The sequence below is a fragment of the Dioscorea cayenensis genome, chromosome 1 (assembly GCF_009730915.1).
Source record: "Dioscorea cayenensis subsp. rotundata cultivar TDr96_F1 chromosome 1, TDr96_F1_v2_PseudoChromosome.rev07_lg8_w22 25.fasta, whole genome shotgun sequence".
Taxonomy (NCBI): Eukaryota; Viridiplantae; Streptophyta; class Magnoliopsida; order Dioscoreales; family Dioscoreaceae; genus Dioscorea; species Dioscorea cayenensis.
In genome coordinates, this window is record NC_052471.1 from 8521458 (window position 1) to 8532541 (window position 11084).

An 11084-nucleotide genomic window follows, 5' to 3' on the forward strand; every position below is an offset into this window, starting at 1 on the left:
TGGGTGTATTTATGTTACTTTTATGCATGTAGGGTTGTGAGCCGATTATGAGAGAAAGAAGGCAATGTGGGTCGTAATGCACTAATTTGGAGGGGCACAAGGGTTCGAACCGAAGACATAGGTCGGGTTCCAGATGCACTAATTATGAGAGAAAAAAGACAATGTGGGTTAATAAGTGCTTGTGCGATACGAATGCAAAGCGTTCATTCCTTATGTTGAGCATTACTTTTTTCGGGTTTTTACACTAATATATGTGTTTTTGTGTTACTTTTATGCATGTAGGGTTGTGAGGCCGAGTATGAAGGAAATAGGCCAATGTGGATCATAATGCACCAATTTTGGAGGAAATCTTGCTAAGGTTCAAACGCGAAGACATAGGTCAGGTGTGAGATGCTAGAGTGTGTGCCAACCTCCTCGTATTCGAGTTTGGCACATCCATTTGGAGGGGCACAAAGGTAGTCATAGTCACACTCGAGCATTCCGACTTATGCACATAGAACAAGAGCTCCACCAACGTGCCTATCATTGAAGAAGCAAGTGTTCCACGACGTGAACGTGTGCCTGTTTTGCGTTACTCTGATGAAAGTATGGATTTGGGAAGCTATTAAGGCCGGATACTGTAGCAGAGCACTTTAGTAACACGGTAGCATATATTGTAGCAGAACTGTTCACAGTCGGCTGAGAAAACAGAAGTTCAGAGAATCCACACGGGCGTGTGGAAATTATCCATGCCCGTGTGGAAATTCTGCCCTATTCCAGCCCTATTTAAAGCCGATTCGGCCCCAATTTTAGCATTCTTTTCTCCATCTTTTCCCCAACTTGCGAGAGGGCTTCGGCTAGGGTTTTGAGTGGTATTGGCCAAGGTTTTGGAGAGGTTCTATTGCTCCGACATCGTCATTCCTTAGGAAGAAGGTTGGTAGGGGAGCTTCCGTCGAGGTGTATTCTTGGACGACGAGTAGAGGACTTTCCACAAGACCATCGACATGACTATTGAGGGGGTTTCTTTATGGATTCATTGCTTTTACATTCTATTTCTTTGATTGTATTTAGCTCCATGGAGAGCTAAACCCCTGGTGGGTACTCGGGTATTGTGAACACTAGGATGTATTTGTTTCTTTGAACCTTTTTATTATGCTTTCAATAAATTGATGTTTATTGTGAGTTCCAACCATGAATGCTTGATTGTATGAACATTTCCCCTAGAGTGACACTAGGGTTGAGAGTTCTTGTTGGTAACTTTGTGAGTGAGTGACACACCACGAGCGTTAGACAAAGCTAGGTTGGAGAGGGTTGAGAGGGTGAGTCAAGAGGTACAGGAAAGTCCCCTTTCTATTCCGGCGTGATAGATTCTACCTCCGTTCCTCGAGTTCTTTGCGGCCATAATTGAGTGAATGGTCTAAGGGATGAACTTTCGCTGGGGCTTAGTTGCGCGTGCAACGGAGTGAAGCGTTGAGGTGATCTTAGTATCTAGGGCTCAATTGTGGTTAGGGACCTTCCACCTAGGACAAAGGGTTAGGTCTATAATTAGGAAGAGATTTATCACTTGGAATCCCTAGAGCTCATTGCAACTCTATGCGAGTGCGAGGTGTTGAGATTATTCGATTTCTCCTCCGGGACATGTATAGAGTTAGTCATAGTTGACCTTAGATTTGGGACTATGTATTTAAGGATTTCCATGACTCACCATTGCATTGATTAGGAATGATAATAGAGGGTTCTTGCACTTGAAACAATTATCCTAGGTTAGCATTATCCGGGTAGCCCATCTTTATCGATTGTCTTACCCCCTTCTCTACTTTTGCTCTCTTACTTGTTGTTTTTATTGTTTAGAATTGAATCATTGTCACACTTATCATCATTGATTTTTCACATAGCTAAGAATCAAATTAAGTATTTTTATTCCCTATTCCCTGTGGATTCGATACCCGCTCACCCTGGATTATTACTTTGACAAACCCATGCACTTGCGGGATATACGCAAGGGGTCCTTGTCATGGGTCAAAATTTTACTAAGATTCAAGCGCGAAGACATAGGTCAGGTTCCAGATGCAGAAATCTGTGCCAACCTCCTCGTACTCGAGTTAGCAAAACTATTTCGAGGGGCACAAGGGCAATCACATTCAAGCATTCCGACTTGTGCATATAGAACAAGATCTCCACCAACATGTCCATTATTAAAGAAGTAAGGTGATCCATGATGTAAATGTGTGCCTGTTTGCGTTACCTCGATCAAAATATGGATTCAGGATTATTTCAGGCCGCCACTGTAGCAGGGTATTGTAGAAAACAGTGTAGCAAAAATACTGCGGCAACACTATTTATGGCCGCCCGAGAAAATAGAAAATAGAGAAACCACACGGGCGTGTGATAAGTGCTTGTGCGATACGAATGCGAAGCATTCATTCCTTATGTTGAGCATTACTTTTCTCGGGTTTTACACTAATATGTGTGTTTTTGTGTTACTTTTATGCATGTAGGGTTGTGAGGCCTAGTATGAAGGAAATAGGCCAATGTGGATTGTAATGCACCAATTTTGGAGGAAATCTTGCTAAGGTTCAAACACGAAGACATAGGTCAGGTGTGAGATGCTAGAGTGTGTACCAACCTCCTCGTATTCGAGTTTGGCACATCCATTTGGAGGGGCACAAAAGGAGTCACACTCGAGCTTTCCGACTTATGCATATAGAACAAGAGCTCCACCAACGTGCCTATCATTGAAGAAGCAAGTGATCCACGATGTGAACGTGTGCCTGTTTTGCGTTACTCCGATGAAAGTATGGATTCGGGAAGCTATTAAGGCCGGATACTGTAGCAGAGCATTGTAGCAACACTATAGCATATATTGTAGCAGCACTGCTCACAGCCGGCCGAGAAACCAGAGAAACAGAGAATCCACACGGGCATGTGGAAATTATCCACAGCCGTGTGAAAATTGCGCACGGGCACGTGGAGCATCCACAACCATGTAGTCGCCCGATTCCAGCCCTATTTAAAGCCGATTTAGCCCCGATTTTGGTATTCTTTTCTCCATCTTTTCCCCAACTTGAGAGAGGGCTTCAGCTAGGGTTTCGAGGGGTATTGGCCAAGGTTTTGGAGAGGTTATACGGCTCTGACATCGTCATTGCTTAGGAAGAAGATTGGTAGGGGAGCTTCCGTCGAGGTGTATCCTATACCGGACGAGGGAATCCTTGGACGACGAGTAGAGGACATTCCACAAGACCATTGACACGACTATCGAGGGGGTTTCTTTATGGATTCATTGCTTTTACATTCTATTTCTTTGATTGTATTTAGCTCCATGGAGAGCTAAACCCCTGGTGGGTACTCGGGTATTGTGAACACTAGGATGTATTTGTTTCTTTGAACCTTTTTATTATGCTTTCAATAAATTGATGTTTATTGTGAGTTCCAACCATGAATGCTTGATTGTATGAACATTTCCCCTAGAGTGACACTAGGGTTGAGAGTTCTTGTTGGTAACCTTGTGAGTGAGTGACACACCACGAGCGTTAGACAAAGCTAGGTTGGAGAGGGTTGAGAGGGTGAGTCAAGAGGTACAGGAAAGTCCCCTTTCCATTCCGGCGTGATAGATTCTACCTCCGTTCCTCGAGTTCTTTGCGGCCATAATTGAGTGAATGGTCTAAGGGATGAACTTTCGCTGGGGCTTAGTTGCGCGTGCAACGGAGTGAAGTGTTGAGGTGATCTTAGTATCTAGGGCTCAATTGTGGTTAGGGACCTTCCACCTAGGACAAAGGGTTAGGTCTATAATTAGGAAGAGATTTATCACTTGGAATCCCTAGAGCTCATTGCAACTCTATGCGAGTGCGAGGTGTTGAGATTATTCGATTTCTCCTCCGGGACATGTATAGAGTTAGTCATAGTTGACCTTAGATTTGGGACTATGTATTTAAGGATTTCCATGACTCACCATTGCATTGATTAGGAATGATAATAGAGGGTTCTTGCACTTGAAACAATTATCCTAGGTGAGCATTATCCGGGTAGCCCATCTTTATCGATTGTCTTACCCCCTTCTCTACTTTTGCTCTCTTACTTGTTGTTTTTATTGTTTAGAATTGAATCATTGTCACACTTATCATCATTGATTTTTCACATAGCTAAGAATCAAATTAAGTATTTTTATTCCCTATTCCCTGTGGATTCGATACCCGCTCACCCTGGATTATTACTTTGACAAACCCATGCACTTGCGGGATATACGCAAGGGGTCCTTGTCATGGGTCAAAATTTTACTAAGATTCAAGCGCGAAGACATAGGTCAGGTTCCAGATGCAGAAATCTGTGCCAACCTCCTCGTACTCGAGTTAGCAAAACTATTTCGAGGGGCACAAGGGCAGTCACATTCAAGCATTCCGACTTGTGTATATAGAACAAGATCTCCACCAACATGTCCATTATTGAAGAAGTAAGGCGATCCATGATGTAAATGTGTGCCTGTTTGTGTTACCTCGATGAAAATATAGATTCGAGAGTATTTCAGACCGGTACTGTAGCAGGGTATTGTAGAAAACAGTGTAGCAAAAATACTGCGGCAACACTGTTTACGGCCGCCCGAGAAAATAGGAAAATAGAGAAACCACACGGGCTAGTGATAAGTGCTTGTGCGATACGAATGCGAAGCGTTCATTCCTTATGTTGACCATTACTTTTCTCAAGTTTTACACTAATATGTGTGTTTTTGTGTTACTTTTATGCATGTAGGGTTGTGAGGCCGAGTATGAAGGAAATAGGCCAATGTGGATCATAATGCACCAATTTTGGAGGAAATCTTGCTAAGGTTCAAACAAGAAGTCATAGGTCAGGTGTGAGATGCTAGAGTGTGTGCCAACCTCCTCGTATTCGAGTTTGGCACATCCATTTGGAGGGGCACAAAAGGAGTCACACTCGAGCATTCCGACTTATGCATATAGAACAAGAGCTCCACCAACGTGCCTATCATTGAAGAAGCAAGTGATCCACGATGTGAACGTGTGCCTGTTTTGCGTTACTCCGATGAAAGTATGGATTCGTGAAGCTATTAAGGCCGGATACTGTAGCAGAGCATTGTAGTAACACTATAGCATATATTGTAGCAGCACTGCTCACAGCCGGCCGAGAAACCAGAGAAACAGAGAATCCACACGGGCATGTGGATATTATCCACAGCCGTGTGGAAATTGCGCACGGGCGCGTGGAGCATCCACACCCATGTAGTCGCCCCGATTCCAGCCCTATTTAAAGCCGATTTAGCCCCGATTTTGATATTCTTTTCTCCATCTTTTCCCCAACTTGAGAGAGGGCTTCAGCTAGGGTTTCGAGGGGTATTGGCCAAGGTTTTGGAGAGGTTCTACGGCTCTGACATCGTCATTGCTTAGGAAGAATGTTGGTAGGGGAGCTTCCGTCGAGGTGTATCCTATACCGGACGAGGGAATCCTTGGACGACGAGTAGAGGACTTTCCACAAGACCATTGACACGACTATCGAGGGGGTTTCTTTATGGATTCATTGCTTTTACATTCTATTTCTTTGATTGTACTTAGCTCCATGGAGAGCTAAACCCCTGGTGGATACTCGGGTATTGTGAACCCTAGGATGTATTTAATTCTTTGAACCTCTTTATTATGCTTTCAATAAATTGATGTTTATTGTGAGTTCCAACCATGAATGCTTGATTGTATGAACATTTCCCCTAGAGTGACACTAGGGTTGAGAGTTCTTGTTGGTAACTTTGTGAGTGAGTGACACACCACGAGCGTTAGACAAAGCTAGGTTGGAGAGGGTTGAGAGGGTGAGTCGAGAGGTACAGGAGCGTCCCCTTTCCATTCCGGCGTGATAGATTCTACCTCCGTTCCTCGAGTTCTTTGCGGCCATAATAGAGTGAATGGTCTAAGGGATGAACTTTCGCTGGGGCTTAGTTGCGCGTGCAACGGAGTGAAGCGTTGAGGTGATCTTAGTATCTAGGGCTCAATTGTGGTTAGGGACCTTTCACCTGGGCCAAAGAGTTAGGTCTATAATTAGGAAGAGATTTATCACTTGGAATCCCTAGAGCTCATTGCAACTCTATGCGAGTGCGAGGTGTTGAGATTATTCTATTTCTCCTCCGGGACATGTATAGAGTTAGGCATAGTTGACCTTAGATTTGGGACTATGTAATTAAGGATTTCCATGACTCACCATTGCATTGATTTGGAAGCATAATAGAGGGTTCTTGCACTTGAAACAATTATCCTAGGTGGAGCATTATCCGGGTACCCCATCTTTATCGATTGCCTTACCCCCTTCTTTACGTTTGCTCTCTTACTTGTTGCTTTTACTGTTGAGAATTGAATCATTGTCACACTCATTATCATTGATCTTTTACATAGCTAAGAATCGAATTAAGTATTTTTATTCCCTACTCCCTGTGGATTCGATACCCGCTCACCCGGGATTATTACTTCGACAAACCCGTGCACTTGCGGGATATACGTAAGGGGATCTTGTCAAGTTTTTGGCGCCGTTGCCGGGGAGTTAGGCGTTTAGAGATACTTTGCACTTTGTTTTCTTAGCTATTTCACCACACATTCTATTTGACATCTTCTTATTATATCATTGTTCTGATTTTCTTTTTCGTTTTTTTTGGTGCAGCTCCAGGTTATGACCCGAGGGAATCCATTAATATTGATTGAAGGAGACCCTGAGCTTGAACGTACACTTAGAAGAAAAGGGAAAAAACCTGTGTTAGAACAGCATAATTCAGCTTATTTGGAAGGAGAGGAATCTGAAAACATGGCAGGATAGAATGAGCAACAGTGAACACTATCCCAGAGTATGCGGACCTTGAGTGTTGGGGACACAATCGAGTATTGTGCGTCCCCGATTCATGACTCGAACTTCAAGCTAAAGCCGGCCTTCATCCATATCTTTGCAGCTGTCCGCACAATTCAACGGTTTGGCCGATGAGGATCCAAAGCAGATCACATAGAGAGCTTTCTGAGGGTGTGCGATATCTCTGAAGATAAATGGGGTTATGGATGATGCCATCAAATAGAGAGCCTTCCCATTTTCCTTGAAAGGGAAAGCGAAGTAGTGGCTACACTCATTACCTAGAGCATCAATCACTACATGGGAAGAGATGGTAGAAGCTTTTCTAGCCCGTTATTTCCCTCCTAGAAAATCAGCAAAGCTTAGGAATGAGATCTCATCCTTTGTTCAGTTGGAATTGGAGTCTCTATTCGAGACATGGGAAAGGTTCAAGGAGCTCCTGAGAAAGTGTCCGCAACACGGATTCCCGGAGTGGATGATTGTTCAAACATTTTACAATGGTTTGAATCCGCGTACAAAGCAACTCTTGGATGCGGCAGCAGGAGATACCTTAGGTAGCAAAACCCCCGGTGAGGCTCGTCAATTAATTGAGGAAATGGGGTTAAATAGCTACCAATGGAATGCTAGGGAGAAGAAAAAGGTGGCCGGTCTCCATGAAATTGATGTGGTAACCTCATTGGCTGCGCAAGTAGAGAGTCTTAGTAAGAAGCTAGATCTCATAGCTTTGAATAGAGTTTCGGCCATGACCAATTGCACCGGTTGTGGTGGAGGACATGCTCCCTCCGATTGCCTGCTCGTTATTGGTGATGTTTCTTCAGTGAAAAACATTAACTTTGTAGGTAATGGCATGAGACCTCAAGGGAACCCATATAGCAATACTTACAATTCAGGTTGGAAGAATCATCCCAACTTTTCATGGAGTAATCAAGGACCACAAAAGGCCATGGGGCCACCGTGTTTCCAACAACAACATGCTCCTTAAGTCGAAAATAGAATTTCAGGCTTGGAAACCTGAATGACGGATTTAGAGAAGCACTTGGCTAGATTTGTTCAATCTGCAAATACACGGTTTGAATCAGTCGAGGCTACACTTCGCAATCACACCGCCACTTTGCACAACCTTGAAAATCAGGTGGGGCAATTTGCGAAATCTCTCTATGAAAGGCCACATGGAAGTTTACCAAGCAATACGGTAACCAACCCTAGAGAACATGTGAAGGCGATCACTTTGAGAAGTGGTCGTGAGGTTGAAGGGAGGTTTCTGGGTGAGAAGCCGAAAGAACACGCACCCGAGGTTGTAGAGGTTGAGGAGGGAGCAAAGAAAGAGAAAGAGGTGGCATCCCCACCTTTCAAACCAAGAATCCCTTATCCCTCTAGATTGAAGAATGACCAAGAGCATGAACAGTATAAGAAGTTCCTGAGTTTATTCTAGCAACTCCACATCAACATTCCTTTTGTAGAGCCATTAGCTCAAATGCCTAAGTATGCGAAGTTCCCGAAAGACTTGTTGACTAACAAGAGGAAGTTGGAGGAGGGTGCTTCAGTGGTGCTAGATGCTTCATGCTCGGCGGTGCTGTAAAAGAACATGCCGAACAAGAAGAAAGACCCGGGAAGCTTCATCATTCCGTGTAACATCAGCAACTTAGGTGAGGAAATGGCACTAGCGGATTCAGGGGCAAGTATCAACGTCATGCCATACACTTTCTTCCAAAAGCTAGGCTTGGGAGAGCCTAGGCCTACTCGGATGACTTTACAATTGGTGGACAGAACGGTGCGATATTCGAGAGATATCATTGAAGATGTGCTTGTCATGGTGGAGAAGTACATTTTTTTGGTTGACTTTGTAGTGCTAGATGTCGATGAGGATGCGGATGTACCCTTGATACTTGGGAGACCGTTCTTGCAGACTTCCAAAGCATTGAATGACATGGACGGAGGAGAGCTCACATTGAGAGTTGGAGATGACAAACTCACTTACCGCCTTGCTGAAGCCGTGCGGCATTCTCTCGATTTTGATGACACTTTGTATTTTTTAGACACTACTAATGAGCTTGTTGATGAATACATGCACGAAATGTTCAACCCAGATCCATATGAAGGTTTGTTCGACCAAGAGGAGAGTAATGAAAAAGTAATGATGCTTGGGTCGACTGAAGAAGTAACATCTACCCGGGGGATATTGAAGAAGGTGCTCCGAAGAATGAAGAGGGCTAGAAGACACCACCGGAAAAGCTCCAAGACTGTTGGAGACGTACATGAGCCAAGAAAGTTGGATGAACCATTGCTAGATGATCCGAAGCCCGATAATACACACTCTACCCTCAAGAGACTTTGCACATCATGTTTCCAAGCCATGGATAAGAGGGCGACTTTCATTGATGAACCCCCGTGAGGTAAGACAAGATACGTCAAGCTAAGTGACGTTAAACAAGCGCTTCTTGGGAGGCAACCCAAGTGTTTACTGTTTTCTTATCTTTTAGTTTAGTTTGTTTGCATGAATAAATTGTTAAGTGTTGGTGTCTTAATTTTTAGATGCTTTTGCTGCGATTTTGTTGTGGGGTTTTAAAATTCATCGTGTGTTTTATGAGGAATTGGCGAAAGTTTGGTCGTTTGACCTCTATTTCATATTTTTTTCATTTGGTAAAATTTGCATAATAGGGCGGGGCTCCGAGTGTGTAAACATGTTCGAGAAATTTTTCTCTGAGCACTGCAGATTTTTCTAAGTCATCCATAGAAAACACACGGGCGTGTGGAATTTCCACACGCCCGTGGGGGTTGCACTGCATGCTCATCCAGAGAAGGCATAGGGGTGTGCGGCTACTCCTATGGACGACCATGTGACTTGTCACACACCCATGGGTAATTTCCGCACGGGAGTGTGAATCCCTGCAGAGTTGGCCAGTTTTTCCCGAGAACACATAGGGGCGTGGACTCGCCCCTGTGAGCGACCTTGTAAACCACGCACGGGCCTTGGGAATTTCCACACGCCCGTGTGAAACTCTGCAGATAAGTTCTCTCCATCCCGAGAAGACACAGGGGCATGTGGCTGCCCCTGTGAGTGTGGCATGTGAATGTCCACGCCCGTGGGGAATTTCAGCACGGGCGTGTGAAACACTTAGTTTTCTTCTCGGATGTCCAGGGAAGCCACAGGGGGCGTGCGGCTGCCCCTGTGGGTCAGGGACACGGGCGTGGATATTTTCCGCACGCCCGTGCGAGAGCAGTCAGAAGCAAAGGAGCGTTTTCCCGAAAGAGCACAGGGGCGTGCGCACGCCCTTGTAGTGCTTTGAAAGTGAGGCGCACGGGCGTGCAAAATTTCCACACGCCCGTGTGGATGCACAGAACGTGAAAAGTCGTGAAGTCTGTTTAAAAGAGGATAGTTTTTCTCCCCCTTCACGATTTTTATTCGCCTGAAAACACTCTCACAGTATTCTCCGAGTTCAGAGTGCTAATTTGGTGGGATTTTAGTTAAGTTTTTTTTCATCTTCCTTGCCAATTCATGGTTTCTATATATTAACTTGTTTAATAATGCTTCATTTCTTCAATTGGAATGATGATTTATGTTTAGAACGAAGTTAGAAGTATTATTAAGTTGTATTTTTGCATTGTTGAAGCGTGGCCGTGCGGTTCTCACGCCCTGTGGATCCACACGGCCGTGTGGATTTCTGCAGCATTGGTTTATCAACTTGTTTGATCAATTTCATTTAAATATTGCAGATTATGGCACCTAGGTCAAAAAGCAAGCTGATAAGAGACCACGTGAGTCATCTCCTAGGCCCGAGGGCATGCGGTTTGCAATTCCAGAGCATCAGGTCCGCTATGAGCGCCTGTCAAGGCTCCATTTTGGGCAGACTCGATTCTTAGACACGACTATATTGCGAGATCTGCAGCAGTGAGATGAGTTTGCTGATGAGATTGAGGATCTCGTTTCAGAGGGTGGTTGGTGGCAGTTGTTGAGGATTAGAGAACCAGCCTTCCGAGAGTTTGCACTGGAGGTGCTCTCATCATTCGAGTTTGATAGATCGTATGCAAGCTTCGACAGTGTGGACACCATTTAGTTCAGAGTATTTGGACACCACCATAGCTTGAGCATTACGCAGTTTTCAGTATTACTTGTCTTGTATGAGGAGGCATTCACAAAAACAGAGGAATATGCGCAGTTACCGACTGATTACCCTGGAACCTTGACCCCGCAGAGAGCTTACAAAGTGTTATGTGGTCAAGGTCAGTACGAGCCGGCGGTGTCCAAGGCCACGTGCCTTTCCCAACCTGCATACAAATAC

The 11084-nt window shown here is 44.5% G+C and overlaps 1 non-coding gene across 1 annotated transcript; it reads right to left on the bottom strand.

Annotated features, from left to right (window-relative positions):
• Positions 1-7162: 7162 nt before the first annotated feature.
• On the bottom strand, positions 7163-7269 carry LOC120266689. The gene has a single exon (XR_005538241.1). It is a non-coding gene; the product is annotated as a small nucleolar RNA R71 (small nucleolar RNA).
• Positions 7270-11084: the final 3815 nt, after the last annotated feature.